General features: G+C 48.6%; 1 pseudogene; it reads right to left on the minus strand.

The window, feature by feature from the left end:
- Window positions 1-7,101: 7,101 nt before the first annotated feature.
- Window positions 7,102-8,285, minus strand: LOC142573099 (glycerophosphodiester phosphodiesterase 1 pseudogene; annotated as a pseudogene).
- Window positions 8,286-16,354: the final 8,069 nt, after the last annotated feature.

Raw genomic sequence — 16,354 nt, forward strand, 5'->3', positions numbered from 1 at the left:
TCTCTTTAAATGTTTCCTTAACCACCTCTTCATCATCATCATCAGCCTGGTTACGCCCACTGCAGGGCAAAGGCCTCTCCCATACTTCTCCAACTACCCTGGTCATATACTAATTGTGGCCATGTTGTCCTTAGGCTTGGTGAAATCATCTGCTGTGAACATCTTAGCCAAATTTTGCAATAATGCACAGTACGTGGAGCTCACAAGCAGAGCACTGTCATCTTTTTCTCAAACACTCACTTACAAACGACGCCTTCTTGCCAACCATTTCGCAACATTCACAACGGCTGCTATTGGCTGATAGCTGACATCAATCAAGAAGGTTGTTTGGATCAGTGTGCTTCTTACTACTCTCAGTTTCAGCTCATTTTCTATTCAATAACAATGAATAAGTAACAGATAGTATGCAGACAAAGGTCCCAAAGTCAATATATATATATATTCTGGCAGAAATATTTTGATAATGCACTGCTTATTAAGTGTAGTAGTTAGCCAGAACTTTTAAAATATAAATTGGAGGGGGTTGATTTTATGGCTGGTGCATTAGGCTTTAAATAGCCCTGTTGTACTGTTATGAAAAAATAAGGAATATTCAATCTGTGAGTGACCAGCGGGTCAACTGTTAGAGCTACGGTCAAAGAAGGCCTTTAGCGCAATTTCAATCATATTTTTGCTTGATGAGTGATATTTGTTTATAGTTGTTGTACAATTCGTATTTCATCACGGCACGATTACACTCCCCGTAGAGCTCGACCATTACGGCGGTCAAAATTTCGGATGCCCTTCAAGGTTTCACTTGATATCGCTGGACGCCATCTCTTCATATGGCGTTGCCAGCGGTAATCTAGCCGCATAACAACCAATTTGCCCACAGAAGTTCCAGAATTTAGAAACAAGAATCTCGTCTTCTGGCGTCTTTGGATCTGGCACAGGTACAGAGGAGGAAAATACGACCTTTCAACTTGTTGGTTCATGTACCTGTTTGATGAATTCACTTCGTCAAACACTTGACTTAATGACGGACGCTGACATTATTGGAGTCACCACTTAGGTTACCATTGAGGTCTGGCACGTGCGTAATGGTCAGCCAAGTTCAAATTATCCGGTGAAGGCCAACTTCAGGATCGAAATAACAAAAGTTGGGCCTGTAGAAATGTGTGTGCGAGAACTAAACAAAACAAAAGAAAAACTAATTACCCGCATTCAAATTAACGCAAGCCTACTGTACTCAGATTTCTCCTGCTGCTCGTGTGAGCTGAGCAATTTCCCCGATTTTTGTTTTTTTTCTAGATTGCCCAATTTTTTAACGCTGTGAGAAAATCTTCCTTAAAAAAAAAGACGGTTAATTGCTGTTTTCTTATTTGTTTTTAAAATCCTGGAATGCTGCTAAACTCATAGAAAACCTGGAAAAGTCATGGAATTGAAGAAAGGAGTTTGCTAGACACCCTGCCAGTCGCCCTAGCTGGAAGGCAGCTCAGGCTGCTGTGTTGGCGCAAGAGGATGGATGGATAAATGGATGGGGATGGATGGGGATGGATAAATAAATAGATAAGTACTGAAACGTCTGAAGTAGGCAAATAATGCTAATTCAGTTAAACAGAAATGGTCACCCAAGCGTCGATGCTAAACACAATGTCGACGTACATGGTGGTCCAAATGATCCGATGTATAAATGCTGATTATATATCTCTATTCTGTCTCCTCTTCATGTTCATTAATTATTCACTAATTTCGTATCTTCATATTGTACGTCATGCGCAATTACGTCGACCTTGTCTTCTTTATTAGTGTCGACTCCTGGGTGGCCATTTCGTTTTCTCACCAAGAGGGCGATCCCGGAGATAGTGCGGTCTCTGGTGCAATGTGGTTAAATTTCTACTACAGGGGCGCTAATTACGCCTGTACTATTAATTTTGTCTACTCTGCAACTAATTCTCTCTTATTGTGGGCACCGTCGAAGCCGCCTTCCAGACGCCATTGCCTTGCGCAAGCCCTGCTTAGTCTAAACAAACTCGCTTAATTTCCCGAGAGTGGACCGTGTGGCGGCTTTGCCTCAATGTATGTTTTGTTACGGCGGTGCACCCTCTACAGGGTGTAGTGCAATGTTAAAGGGATTTTGAAACGATTTTGACGATTTTCTACAAACGCACTGAGTCGTTAGAGTAGGTCATTCTGATCATTAATTGACACATCTAAGTGCTCTGCGTAAAGCGTGTAATTTATTATAAGGTTTTAAAAATGCACATCGCTGCCGATCTCGGCACACTGCTCGGCGTAATTTTAAACCGCCCCTACCCATATGACCGAAATCACCCATATGACGTCAATGGGGCGAGCTATCCGATTGGCTGACCAGGGCGCGTGATCGATAATTTTTCAAACTCTATGCTAAACAAATGATGTTCGTAATAGTTGGAATGTTAGTTAATTTGTTTTTATAAAAGGAAAATAACGTAGAGAGAATGCACAAGCACAATTTTTCAGTACACTTAAGCACTTCCGGCTCACAGCAAGTGTCGTCTGCTTGTGTTACAATGTGCTCCGTCTTTGACGAGAGCTCCGCCGTCAGTATCAGTTTGTCTTTTCGCGAGCACTTTGATTCGACTTTGTTGCGTTGTGGACTGCAGACGTAGCGACTGGCAATATGTCAAGCTGCGACATCGTGTCCCTCTGCAAGCCAGTACACGAGCTGACTGGCTGCAGCGCATCGGACTGCCACTATCCGATCGGCGCCAGGATTTGTGCGATAGCGGCCGTCACTTTACACCGAAAGATTACTAACGCAATAGCGTTTCGCGAGTCCGGTAGGGTAAACGCAAGCGCAAGGGGACAGGGCCTGGCCATGAACAGAAGCGCAAATGTGAATGGTCTGCACGGTGCAGCCACCTGGTGGCATATAGATCAACCACACACAGTAGCAGTAACAAAATATATTCTTCTTTGCTGCTGGCGTAAATTTTTTCGCAGGAGTGTAATCGTTAACACGTTGTTTATGTAAATGTTTAAAATATTTTACACTTGGTTAGAGCAATATTAGCTCTTTCTTTGGACGGTTAAGCTCTGCGCCAAAGGGTGGCTGGACCGTGGAGGCAGGCACCCGTATCAGGCAGCTCACGTACGTCTACGCTAACGTTACTTCACCAGCTTGAGTTTATGCCAAGGTAAATATACCTGGTAGCGAAGCTTCCATAGGAGCCCATACGTTCAAAACATGGTGGTCCATCGGCGGATGGATGGATGGATGTTATGAGCGTCCCCTTTGGAACGGGGCGGTGGCTTGCGCCACCAAGCTCTTGCTACTATGCTGCCTAATATCCTACCTAGGTTAATCAATGAGAAACAAAAAAAAAAGACACTATGAACTACCACGTCCAAATTTTCTGATACCCTATTGCGAACTGTGCTTTTGTACGTCTCCGTCTTTTGTCGTTTCCCTACTTTTCTTCCACCAATCCTCCAATCGCCTCTTACTGATGTCTATTGCGGACCTGTTTGCTTTACCATTGCTCCCGCTGAACCCAAGGGCTTCAAGGAGGCCAGTGGTGCCTAATGGTGCGGTTCATGGGGCTTAGCGCCATCTGTATGTGGTGGGAACACTTCCGGCGGAAGAAAAAATAATGTGACGCCATGTCCGTTAAAAGCAGAAGTGACGTCATATTGTTTTCGAAGGCGCGAAATTTGTTTTGTTGTCCTTCCTTTGGAGCTATATATTCAAATGCCCCGTCATTCGACTTGATGGGCGTTTCGAGCTTTCAGCGTGGAAAGCGACGCAGGAAGAGGCCAGCCGTACGGTTGTCGAAATCGCATCCCTGCACAGAACATGCTTTCTTTGGAGGCCGACGAAAGCGTTAGGTGTAGAGTGCTGATCCTATTGTCGGATGCCAAGCCCGTCGGCCAGCGCAGTCTCACGAAAACAACTACACAATTATCTGGCGGTCGTAACCCACTCCTTTTAACTGAACAGATTAAGAAGCGATGAAGCTACCCGCGTCACCAAATTCAGACAGACTTCGATAAGCAAGAAAGCACAAGCTGTGAGGTGGGCGTATTTCAACAGGTGAACTTTACGAGTGCGCCTTTCTGCCCATTTCAAGACGTGCATTGCATTGCGAGTGATAGTGGCGTCAACGCCCCCTGTAGCGATGGGCGCTGAAAAGAAATGCATTTATTAATAATAACAAAATTAAACTTGTATTTTCTTAACTCCACGAATATATAAAAATGACTAGGAATTTTATTTTCGTTGAATGAATCGAACTGTGTCTCGTTTGAATTAAAAACGCGTTTTTCTTTCCCAATGTTTGTTCCCTCCAAACATAGTCGCGCTTCAATCGCTGCTCCCATAACCCCCCATGCTGATGTCGGTGACAATCTGTACTGAACCGCTTTTCGCCCGAAGCTTCGCGACCTATTTGAATCGACCTTGTTTATGCCTCCACCGTTTCGTCGAAATATTCAGGTAATGTGTGATTACCGGAATAACAGACACGTTCGGCGCTACGACAGAATGCTTGCAACGCACGCTGCTTCTATAGCTTTCGCTTGGGGTCGACCAACGTTGGGGTCGACTGCCAAGCGGCCTCTATAAAGCGGCTAACGGAGAGGTTTCTCGCGGTCGAGGGCCGGCTCCAAAACAACCGGAAGTGGACGATGTGACGTCGCATCGTGACGTAGAGCCAGTGAAGGCGGAGCTTAGCCCCGATCGCTCGGCGAACGAGTTGAGGAGGAAAAGCATGGCTAGGGAGGAGGGTAACTTGTAATCGCTTGTAGCTCCATTAATACGTAACACTTCACTTAAATTGTGGTGCGAATGTTCTACTTAAGCTGTACACTACGCGTTTACAAAATTTGTCCGAACCATTTCAGGGGCCCTTTAATTTTCTATATTGGTAGTGATTACGCAAGTACTGATAACTTTACTTACTGTGTGGCTAATTACCGCTCCTTGTCTCGTTGAGACCTACATTTTGACGCTGTGACAAAAACGAAGTGCTCAAACTGCGATGGACTGAAGGAGGCGAATTCTGAACCGAATGGGCAAGACCAGTATGTCACACAAATAGGTGGCAGCGTCAGTGCAGCATCAAAGTAGGTAATCGCGTCGTCGACGTGAACACGCTGTAGGTTCAAATGAGAGCTCCCTGACTCCAGCCGTGCAGGTACAGCAAGAGGTGGTCGAATCGGCATCGATTGATCTTTCCGGGCCATCAATTGCATCAAGCGAGCATCACAATCTCGGGATTGAAGCATGGTCACACTTGATGCTACCGACACGGACCTTGTGATGCTAGCGCGAGCAACGACTGTGAACCGGGACATCCCGATCTGACGATGCGGCGTTCAATCGACGTCCTGCAGCTGCTACTCTCTGGCCTAAATATGCCAGTGGCGCTAACAGCTGCGAAAACTATGCAAGCTATAGAAAATAGTGTTTTAGTTGAGCGTCTTTACGGTAAGCTCCGCTCCGAGCTGCCCTGCTAAGCCAAAGCGGACCTTTCGGAGTTGTAGCGCCCGCTGGCCCAATTCAGAAGAAAATAAAAACACCCATTGGATCACTTTTATACAGTAAAACGTATATATATATATATATGTTATTTGCCCATAAAGTATCTAGACGTGCGCTTGTAATGCGTTACCGGTCCATTTTATCCAGATATAAATCGCCGCCTTAGGGAACGCCACGTGATAGCCAGCGAGCTTGCTTTCTGCATCCAATCCAATCCTTTCTGACGCCAACGCTAGCCAAAGCGCTGCGCAGCACGTTCCACTCAGGCAGCTTCTAAGCGGACCGTATTCCTCGCTCCGCTAGTCCGCTTACGGCTAAGCGGACGGCGCATTCGCGCTTCCGCTCCGCTCAGCTGCTGAGCGGGGCGTAAACACGCTCAACTAAAACACTCCATCATCTCGGCCACACAGCACTAACCCCAACGCATCTACCCGCGAAGATGCATACGATGTGAAGTGTGCACTTACGCGTTTCTCAGAAACAGTAAGCGGTGCAGCTATCGTCATCAACTTCATTATATCATCCTCCTTCCTCTTCACATCATATCTCTGTTATTCCCTCAAACTCATTCTGCAGCGTGAAGTAGCACTTCACGCTGTGAAGTGCTATATATATATAGCGACTTGCTAGGAACCTTTGGAGGCGCGAAAGGACCGTTTTACAGCGAAGCTGTTAAGGGCTACTTTCCACACTATCGTGTCCGCGTGTAGAAAAATATCCCGAATACAATGCCCCGCCGACCCGCGGTGGAGGTAACGCATGCGTTAAGTACTACCTATGCGTTGGCCGACCCGCGCCGGAAGTGAAGCTTTCGTTAAACACTCCCCATACGTGAGCCGATCCCATGGATAGTGCAATGCCGGGCCAACCCGCGGCGGAGGTGAAGCAGGCGTTAAGCACTCCCCACGCGTGGGCCGATCCCGAAGATAGTGAAATGTCGGGCAGGCCCGCGGCGGAGGTGCAGTTCGCCATTAAGGGGCCCTGCACGGCTTCGCTGGTCATCCTTCACAGAGTGGAAGGGCACTGAATTTTTTTTAAGTAGTTAAATGATATCCACATTCTAGATACGCCAAACGCGTGTGAAGTGAGCTAAGAAGAACTTGTTTACAGAACTGAAGTGGGAACTACGGCGCGGAGCTTCGGTCCGTGTGTTACTGCGCAGACTAGACCGGAAGCGTTTGACAGCGCTTTTGGTTTCTTGAAGCAGATACTAAATCGGCCTAGCTTCCACGTGCGACGGTTTCGCATTTTTAAAATGTAACAATCAATGGTGTGTTTTGTGTTATATTGCTGTTGTAAATAAGGTGCTTGTTCTATTTTCCCCAACTTAAGCTAACGCATATGAAAATGTGGAACTTTTTCTCACAATCACTCTCGCTTGTGCGAGCTTTGGCCTTGCCTCTAGAAGTTTAGCGGGGTAAAAGACGGTGCTTTGTGGCTAAAAAGACTGTATTTTTCTGCCTTTTACCAGTGTACGCAAGAAAACACGATAAGAACATTGCAATCCGAGAATGCTACATACAAAGGTTAAGTGTTTAAAAAGAGTGATTTATATTTTGCACAAGATTCAATTTTGTTTATCATTCATGGTACAGGCGCAGCATTCTTGCGGTTGCGAACGAAGCCCTATGAACGACACAAAGCTGTACATCTGCGCGTGCCGAAGCCTAGCACTTTTCGAAAAGGGCGCCTTTGTGCCTGCGGTTCAGGCACAAAAGCATGGCCAGCGAGCTTGGTATTTAGTCTCGGCTCACGGTATCGGTGATTATGGGGACCCGGAGCGAACTACGAAGAAATTGCTTCTCGGCCGGATGGTTGGGAGTCCAGGCGATCACGTGTACACCCCGGTTGCGCCAGGCCTGCACGTAGTTGACACTCAGTACGTTCGCGCTAATCAGGACGGCGGACACGCCGGTCACGTGAGTCAGCAGGCCGACGTGCAGGGCCTTCTCGAGGAGCCAGTCGGCGGCCGTGGCAATCAGGTGAACGGCGCGTGACTCGAAGCGAGGCAGCGTGTTCTCCGTGTCCTCGTAGGCCAGAATGCCGGGCCTCCAAGTCAGCGCCGTCACGATGTCCGGATTCTTGAGCCTCAGTGCGTACACGAAGTTAGGGTAGGAGGAGGCGACCAGCGCCCGGCCGTACAGCACCGGTCTCTCGCGGAACAGCTGGTCGAGCACTTCGACGGCGCGACAGTCGTGTTCCTTGACCTCTATGATGAGCCGCATGCCGAGACGGAGGCACTCGTCGACGCCTTCTTCGAGCGTGGGTACGCGCTCGCCCTTGAAGCGCTGCGCGAACGGGTGTTTGCACGCGGCGTCCAGTTGGCGGAGCTCGTCGAATCGAACGTCCGCCACCGGGCCCCTGCCGTCGGTGGTCCGCTCGAGGGTCCGGTCGTGGAAGATGACGGCGACGTTGTCCCACGTGAAGGACAACTCGAACTTGATTCCGGAAGCGTGGTTGTTCTTGGCCTCACGGAACGCGGCCAAGGTGTTTTCGGGCGCGTCGAGGCCGCCGCCCCGGTGTCCGAAGATGGGCGGCAGCTCTGTACCGTCGTCGTGTTTTACTCCGAGGACCACTTCCGTTGCCAGGCCATCGTCGACCCGTGGTATGGAAAGCCACTGAACCACACAGTAAGAGAGAGTGACGGCAATTGTGACCAGGCACAGAGAAACCATGGGGTACTGTCGCAGGACAAAGACACTGGAGGAGGAGGTCTGAATGCGAAGGCGACGCTCGTCGACCGCTGCTAGACGCCGGCTGCGCGATTAAAACGCTTAGATCGTAGATGTTGATGATGATGACGGTGCCTTATTCAATGGCACAAACCCACTGTGGGGGATAGGACACGAACCGGGTGGTAAAATGATTAAAAAAAAGGAATTAAATCAATAATCGAGGATGAGAAAGAAATCGAAATTAAATGAAATTAAATAGTGTACAGTAAGTAAGTCAGCCTTTCGGAGATACGAATATTAACATGAACTTGATAATAAAAATACGGAAAATGAAGGGTATACGTAAAAAATTTGTAAGTTAAATCTTGAATAATTATTTAATGATATTATAGCTGTGAATCTGTGTTATTACTATTTTAATTTTGTAATTTGATGTTATATTGAAAGAGAAATCAATCAATCAATATTTATTATGCCACAGAGGAAACTATAAATAGCTCAGCAAACGTTCTTGTGGCTGTATCCTAATACCACTGCTCCAAGTGAAAGTGTAACTGTACTGCATAAAGGCAGACCTAGATTTCGAAGCGTAATTTCCAAACATCGTTTTCGTATAGCAGAAAACTGCCGACACCATAGTAAAGAATGATCAGTGCAATCCGGCTCATTGCAGAGTTAGCATAAACGAGATACCGCTGGGCCGCATCTGTGCCAGTAGAGAAGGAACTGGTGGAATACGGCAGCGAAGCCTTGTAAATGATATTTAGAATTGTCGGTTAGGACACCAATGTGGGTTCCAAGAATAATTTGGATGCATCAAGTCTGCAGATTTTTCTGATGAGAGGCTTTTTCTGTCTTCAAAACTGCCTATATTTAACTGCATTGATATGCACAGTTCCCGGCAGCACAGATATCACGGCACCATTTAAAGAAGCTAGTGCTACAGACTCTGCTATTTCATTAAGAATGTCTCGCTGGCCTGGTACCCATACTAAATGGTCTAAACTTAAGTAGGGCGGAGCTAATGCATAAAACGTGTCCAAAGCTGTCGAATTTGTAAACGCATTAAGTGCGTTGCATACAGGAAGAGAATCTGTGACGATAACAACTCTTGTTGCATAAAGGGGTAACTTTCGAAAAGCATGAACTATCGCTCGAAGTTTGACCTGAAAAAATTGATGTAAAATCTGGCAGGTGAAGTGAAAAAGACCACTCGAGGGATAGTGAGTATATTCCCATGCCTGCCTTCTCTTCACACGAGGAATCGTCAGTCGCTATTGGATTTATTGGAAAATGGGCAAAATAGTCTTGCAAAAGGTCATTCCATTATGTTGGGGAGCAGCAATTTTCTTTTATTGGGAAAAGTGTCTACAAATTCGATGTTGAACGACAACGTGGGCCTATTAAACGGAACTATTTCCCCAATGACGGGTCTCCTACATTTATTCGTGGCACGTCCTACAGCAGTTGTCTTGACCTAACGTTTGTATCAAGGAGCCTTCTGTCTTCAGCATCCTGGTCGACGGATATAGAGACTCATGGTAGTGACCACCTTCCCACTTACGTTCACTTTAGCTGGTTTCGCCGTTCAGCCTCACGTTGCATTCGTCAAACAGACTGGATTGCATTTAAGACCTCTGTCGACACCGCCTGTCAGAGTATGACATCTCCATCCGAAATAGAGGACATCATTGCCTCTACCCTGCGGGACAAAACTAGAGAAGTCAGCATACCGAGGCACAGATCATCGGTCGACATACAATATGAGGCCCTTCGTGCGATCCGTCGCCGCGCGTAACGGCGATACAGAAGAACAAAGTCACCGTCCGATCTTTCGAGCAGTCGCCGAGCTCAGCGACATGTTCTTCGACATCTGGAGAAGCTTGACAGACAGCATTGGAGGGCTTTCTGTGAATCCCTAGATCCAAGAGAGCCTCTATCTAAGATCTGGCGGGTCATACGAAGTCTCCAGGCAACTCCACAACAAAGACACCCATTCCATGCGGTGGCTCTACATCAACGCCGGACCGAATTGGAGGTAGCAGAGGACTACTGGAAACTGATTGTGGACGCATCTAATGCAGTGACTTCATCCCTTGTCACCATCGCACCCCCGTCACCTGATGAGCGACTCGAAGTACCGTTTACGATGCAAGAGCTTGACGCTGCGCTTTCAGTTTCTCGACGCTCATCGGCACCAGGACCAGACGGAATCACGTACGCTGCATTCTGCCATCTTGGCACCGAATCACGACGTGTTCTCCTATCTTTTTATTATACGACGTGGGAGACAGGAAATGTTCCAGATTGTTGGAAATGCAGTCGCGTTGTAGCTCTGCGTAAATCGGGAAAGTGCCCTAACGAGCTTTCCTCTTACAGACCGATCGCCTTAGCCAGTTGCGTCGGCAAAGTAATGGAAAGAATGGTCTTGTCAAGACTGGAATGGTTTCTAGAGAGAAATAATTGCTTTCCTGATTTTGTGCACGGATTTAGAAGAGGCCGTTCTTCCATTGACGGAGTTATCGATTTGGTCTCCACTGTTGAACAGGAAAGAAGTCGACGTCGGTTAGTTGGACCTGTCTTTCTGGATATTAAGGGTGCATACGGCAATGTACTCCATTATGCAATCGTTGATGCACTGGAAGATTTAGACATCGGTGGCCGACTATATACATGGATTGTTAGCTACCTCAGTGGCCGCACGGTGTATATGTCGACAAGTGATGGCGACACCGGACAGTACCATATACATCGAGGTGTTCCACAAGGGGGAGTTCTCAGTCCAACTCTTTTCAATGTTGCATTGATTGGCCTTGCATCCGACCTTCCTAGCACGGTAAAGATTAGCACATATGCCGACGACATATGCATATGGGCATCTGGATCCACCCGTCCCCAAATGCGTGCTAGGCTTCAACGCGCAGTGACAATCACAGCTAAGTATCTTCGGCGTCAAGGCCTCCGACTCTCAACAGAAAAATGTTCCGTGATTACATTCACGCGAAAACGAACGACCAGGTACCCGATAATTGTTAACGGCGTAGCGATACCTACGGTTACACACCACAGATTCCTTGGCTTAGTCATAGACCGGGGATTATCTTGGTCAAGACACGTCGCCGCACTGAAGTCAAAGCTGAAGAGTTTTGTTCACGTCCTTCGCGTCGTGGCAGGAACAAGATGGGGCCCCTCGGAGTCGTCATTACTCCAATTGTACCACGCACTATTCGTAGGGTATATACGGTACAGCATGCCGGCGCTCTCAAGCATGAGACTTAGTTGTGTGCGCGCGCTGGAGAGCATTCAAGCTCAAGCATTGCGCCCATGTTTGGGCCTCCCACGATGCACGTCAACCAATGGAACAATAGCGGAAGCTCGTGCTTGTCCTATTCGGGTGTACTTGCTCTGCGAGCCTCTTCGAATGTACCTTCGCGTGTTGACCCGACACAGGCACCATCCTCTGTCATCGCTCCCTACCACCCACCCAGGTTCCAGCTTTTCAAGGGCTATATCGCGGCATCAGAGTGTTTTGCCGTCAAGATTTTCTCCCGACTGTATACCGTGAACACCCCCGTGGGTTCTGCCTAAACCTGTCGTTACATTGCAGATCCCTGGAATTACTAAAAAGTCATTCGTTGCATCTATTGGCCTCAGGCAACTCACCCTGTTGCACATTTCTACAGAGTACGGAGATACTGTACATGTGTATACCGATGGCTCTGTCACACCAAATGCCTCCACTGCAGCCTTCGTCATTCCACATATGATCATCGCTCGCCGGTTTAAACTAGACCATAGCTTAACATCAACTGCCGCAGAACTTGTTGCTATCCGGGAAGCACTTCGATTTCTCTCCTAGGAGCCTCCTCACGTATGGACGATATTCTGCGATTGCAAGCCAGCTCTGCAAACGATTGACTGTGTCCTCAGACGGGGCCCGTATTATTCTATGGCTATAGAAATTACAGAGTATCTCGACCACGCAACTAGAAATGGCCACAATGTCACCTTTCAGTGGATACCATCACACTGTGGCGTGATGGGGAACGAACAGGCAGACGCTGAAGCGAAAACTGCTTTAGATAATGCTTGTGAAGTACGCATTCCGTTCTCACGAACAGACACAAACGCCCTACTTCGTCGCGTAAACCGCAACTCTACGTTGGAACACTGGACCCAACCAGATCGACGACACAAGCGATTACACAAATGGGACCAAGAAATGAGATTTCGTATGCCTCACAAGTTCAAAAGAAACCACACGAGCATGGTGCACCGGATTCGCCTTGGTGTCGCATTCACCAACCGTTTAGAAATATGATAGGTGCCAGTGATACTAGCCCAAACTGTGAATGCTGTGAGGTGCCAGAAACGCTTGAACATATATTTTGCGTGTGTCCCGCGTACGCGCAAGAACGACAGCAACTTGTCTCTTCCATAGCAAAGATCCATGAGAGACCGCTATCGGACGAGTTTGTTTTAGGTCCTTGGCCTAATGCAACCAGCGCAGCCCTGGTAACAAGAGCCGCTATAGCTTTTCTCCAAGCCACTGGGCTGGACGCACGCCTTTAGAGATACCACAACTCTGTGAATTTGTATATACGCATCTCTTCCTTATACCATCATCATTCATCAGCCCTTTCCCTCCCCGTCCCTTTTCCCCAGAGTAGAGTAGCAGGCCAGAGCAAGTTATAGCTCAGGCCGACCTCTCTGCCTTTCTGTAAATAAATTTCTCTCTCTCTCTCTCTGCACCGTCCCCTTGTTGGGCTCCACCGCGAGTGGCTGGCACCACTGCGGAAACGCATTCTATATACATGGCTAGTTCCTTTCTTGTACTTCCCGATCGCCTCCAGAAACGGGGTCGCACCGAAGAAGTATTTCAGTTTTTTGGCCACAAGAGAGAAATCTTCCCGCACTTTCACGTGACTCATAGTGAGAAGCCAGACTAGAGCGTAAGAGTCATATCACCATTTCTCGTTGCGATATGTTTGGCGCAGACCATAGGAATAGGCTACAACGCTACAAAGTTGGCAAATAGAGATCTCCTCTCGGAACTCCGCCACAAAAAACACGAAAAGTTCCATACCCTAGTGTCCTTTGGCGAGATACCAGTAATAGTGACCCCGCGACGCATGATGAACATCATTAACGGTGTCATCTCAGATGTGATGGACCTAACTGAGGCTGAACTTCCGGAGAGCTGGAGATGAAAATGCGATCATTGTAAAACAACTTAAGATGAGGCGCGATGCTAAGGAGAATCAAACGAAGCACATTATTCTCCTATTCGGTTCAAGTGTGCTGCCCCGGACCATAGAGATAAGGTACATGAAGATCAGGCTCACGCCTTACATTCCCAATCCTCTCCGTTGCTTTAAATACCAAAGATTCGACCACAGTTCACAAAACTGCCGAGGCTACTAACTTGTGCTAACTGTACTGCCCACGCTTAACCATCTGAATCCTACGAAAACACTCCAGCACGCCGTCTACTCGCGGTCTTGCCAGTCGTGGAAGAAAGAGAAGGAAATAGTTACACTCAACGTGAAATAAAACATTTCATTTAGGGAGGCACGAAGGTGGGTGTCGTACCTGCCGAAAAAGCAGCTTTGCCGAAGTGGCGCACCTGGGGCCAGCGCCACAACTGCTCGCCGCGGCTGTCTGGCCCACGCGTGGTGAGCCGGCGGCGACGCCATCCGCCCCCTCGGCGGGTGCCGCCAGTACTGCTCCGCCGTACAAGAAGGGGCCGTCAGCCTCTGAGCTGGTGAACTCCAAGGTGTCGTCTCTCGAGGCGAGGCTCTCGAGGCAAGCGCATCGCTCGCAAGAGCGCGTGTCCAGCACTTCGTAAGAGGCGATGGACGCAACACCGAGCGTGTCGATGCAGCCAGCGCCTAAGGAGCGGCGCGATTACTTTGACCGCTCCAAAAAACACAAACCGCACATCACGGCGCCCGGAAAGGGCTCCGTGAGCTAATTTTGCATTCTTGAAGACAGCATAAAACACTTTAAAAATGTGCGCGTAAATTCTACAGTGGAATGTGAGAGGAATTCTGCATAACCTACACGATATCACAGAACTCCTCAATAAACATAATCCAAAGCTGCTGTGCGTTCAGGAAACACCTAAAAACCTACGCAAACAAACTTCCTCATACAATATGCTATTTTCCGGAAAGACCGTGACGACGCTGTTGCTTCGTCCGAAGGTGTAGCAATAGTTGTAGATCAATCTGTTGCTTGCTAGAATCTCTCTCTCGAGACGCCCCTCGAGCCGGTGTCTATGCAAAGAGAGAGAGAAATAAACTTTATTGCTAGACCAGGCTTCTTGAGCCCAAAGGTGGGTGGCCTCCTCAGTCCAGGTAGCCATGGCTCGCTGCCGCCGCCCGAGCCCTGTTCACCAACCGTAGCTGGCTGTCAGGGTCTTGCGTCACCAGCAGAGCATCCCACTGTTCTTCCCATTCTTCTTCTATATCCGCTTCTTCCTGCATGTTGTCGCCTGGTGGTGATAATGACGGTGGTACTTCGCGGTTATTTCTGCACTCCAGCACCATATGGCGCAAGGTGTTGGGCGTGTCCGGCGGGCAGAACTTGCAGTCTCGCCCATAGGTGCCCGGATACATGGCGTGCAGCAGTGTTCCATGCGGGTAGGTTCCAGCCTGGAGTCTTCTCCAGGTTACCGCTTGCTCCCTACTCATCGTCTTATGCGCGGGCGGGTAGCGACGCCTCTGCTTCCTGTAGTGCGCCAGGATGTCCGAGTACTTCTTGGATATCCGTTCATCATCCTCGTCGCAGTCGTTGGTCCGTGTTCTCTGCCTGTCGGAGATGGCTCGGCGTGCATGATCTCGAGCCGCGGCGTGCGCCGCCTGGTTCCCCGCGAGAGACTCGTGTCCCGGCGTCCAGAGGATTTGTGCTGTTTCTATCTCGGTGTTCGTCAAGACCTGAAGTGCTGCCTTTCCGATCCTTCCGTTCACATATCTCCTGCATGCTTCTTGCGAGTCCGTCACCACGGTAACCAAGGTGTTCTTGCACGTTGCGATGGCCAGGGCTATGCCCAGCTCCTCCGCTGTGCTCGCGTCCTTGGCACGTATGGATGTGGCTGTAAGTTGTTCGCCCTTCTCGTCGACCACGCTGATTGCAAATCGGTCGTTTGTTCTGTACGCAGCTGCATCCGTGTATCTCACATTTTCTTCTTTGCTATTGGTGCGTTCCAGTATGTGCTTGAGCGCTTGTATTCTCGCCTGTCTCCTTTCCTTGTCGTACTCGGGATGCATGTTTCTGGGAATGGTACTGATGTGCAGCTTGTCTCTAATCTCGTGGGGAATACGCTGAGGTGGGTGCCTCTCATCCTCGACTTGGTAGCCCAGATCTTGGAGCAGGGCTCTTCCCGTTTTTGTTAGCTTTAGTCTCTCCAATTGGTTGACGTTGTGCGCTTCCACGAGCTCTTCCCACGTGTTGTGAACTCCCATTTTGAATAGTTTCACTGTGGATGTGGAAGGGGACAGGCCCAACGCAATTTGTAGGATTTTCTGATGAGGGCGTTTACTTTGTCTCGTTGACTGTTCTTCATGTCAAGGTATGGGGTCCCGTAGGTGACGATGCTCGTGAGCAGCGCTTGTATTATTCTCGTGCAGTCTTCCTCCTTGAGTCCGTGCCTGTTGCTCGTCACTCTTTTGATAAGGTGGGTTATTTGTTGCATTGCTCTGAATTTTTTCCAACTCTGCTCCCCCGGCCCCGTCCTTTTGAATCAGGAGTCCGAGGATGCGGAGCCTCGTTACCTGCGGAATCATGATGCCTCCCACCTTTACTTCCGGGTCTGGTATATGCTGCGGTTGTCGGCCTCTTGTGCGCTTTCTTAGCACCAAGAGCTCTAACTTTTCTGGTGCGCACGTCAGTCCACATGCTTCCAGGTACCTCTCCGTTGTGTCAACCGCTTCTTGCAGAGCGTCTTGCTGTTTACCTGTCGACCCTTCCGTAGTCCAGATGGTGAGGTCGTCAGCATATATTGCGTGACCAATCCCTTCTATTTGTTTCAGTTGTTTGGGTAGCGAGCTCATCGCTTGATTGAATAGCATCGGCGAAATGACGGAGCCTTGTGGCGTTCCCTTTCGCGGTATGTCGAATTTCTCAGCGTAAGTTGCCTATCCCCACTGTGGCTGTCCGTTCTTTCAGAAAA

The sequence above is a fragment of the Dermacentor variabilis genome, chromosome 1 (genome assembly GCF_050947875.1).
Source record: "Dermacentor variabilis isolate Ectoservices chromosome 1, ASM5094787v1, whole genome shotgun sequence".
Taxonomy (NCBI): domain Eukaryota; kingdom Metazoa; phylum Arthropoda; class Arachnida; order Ixodida; family Ixodidae; genus Dermacentor; species Dermacentor variabilis.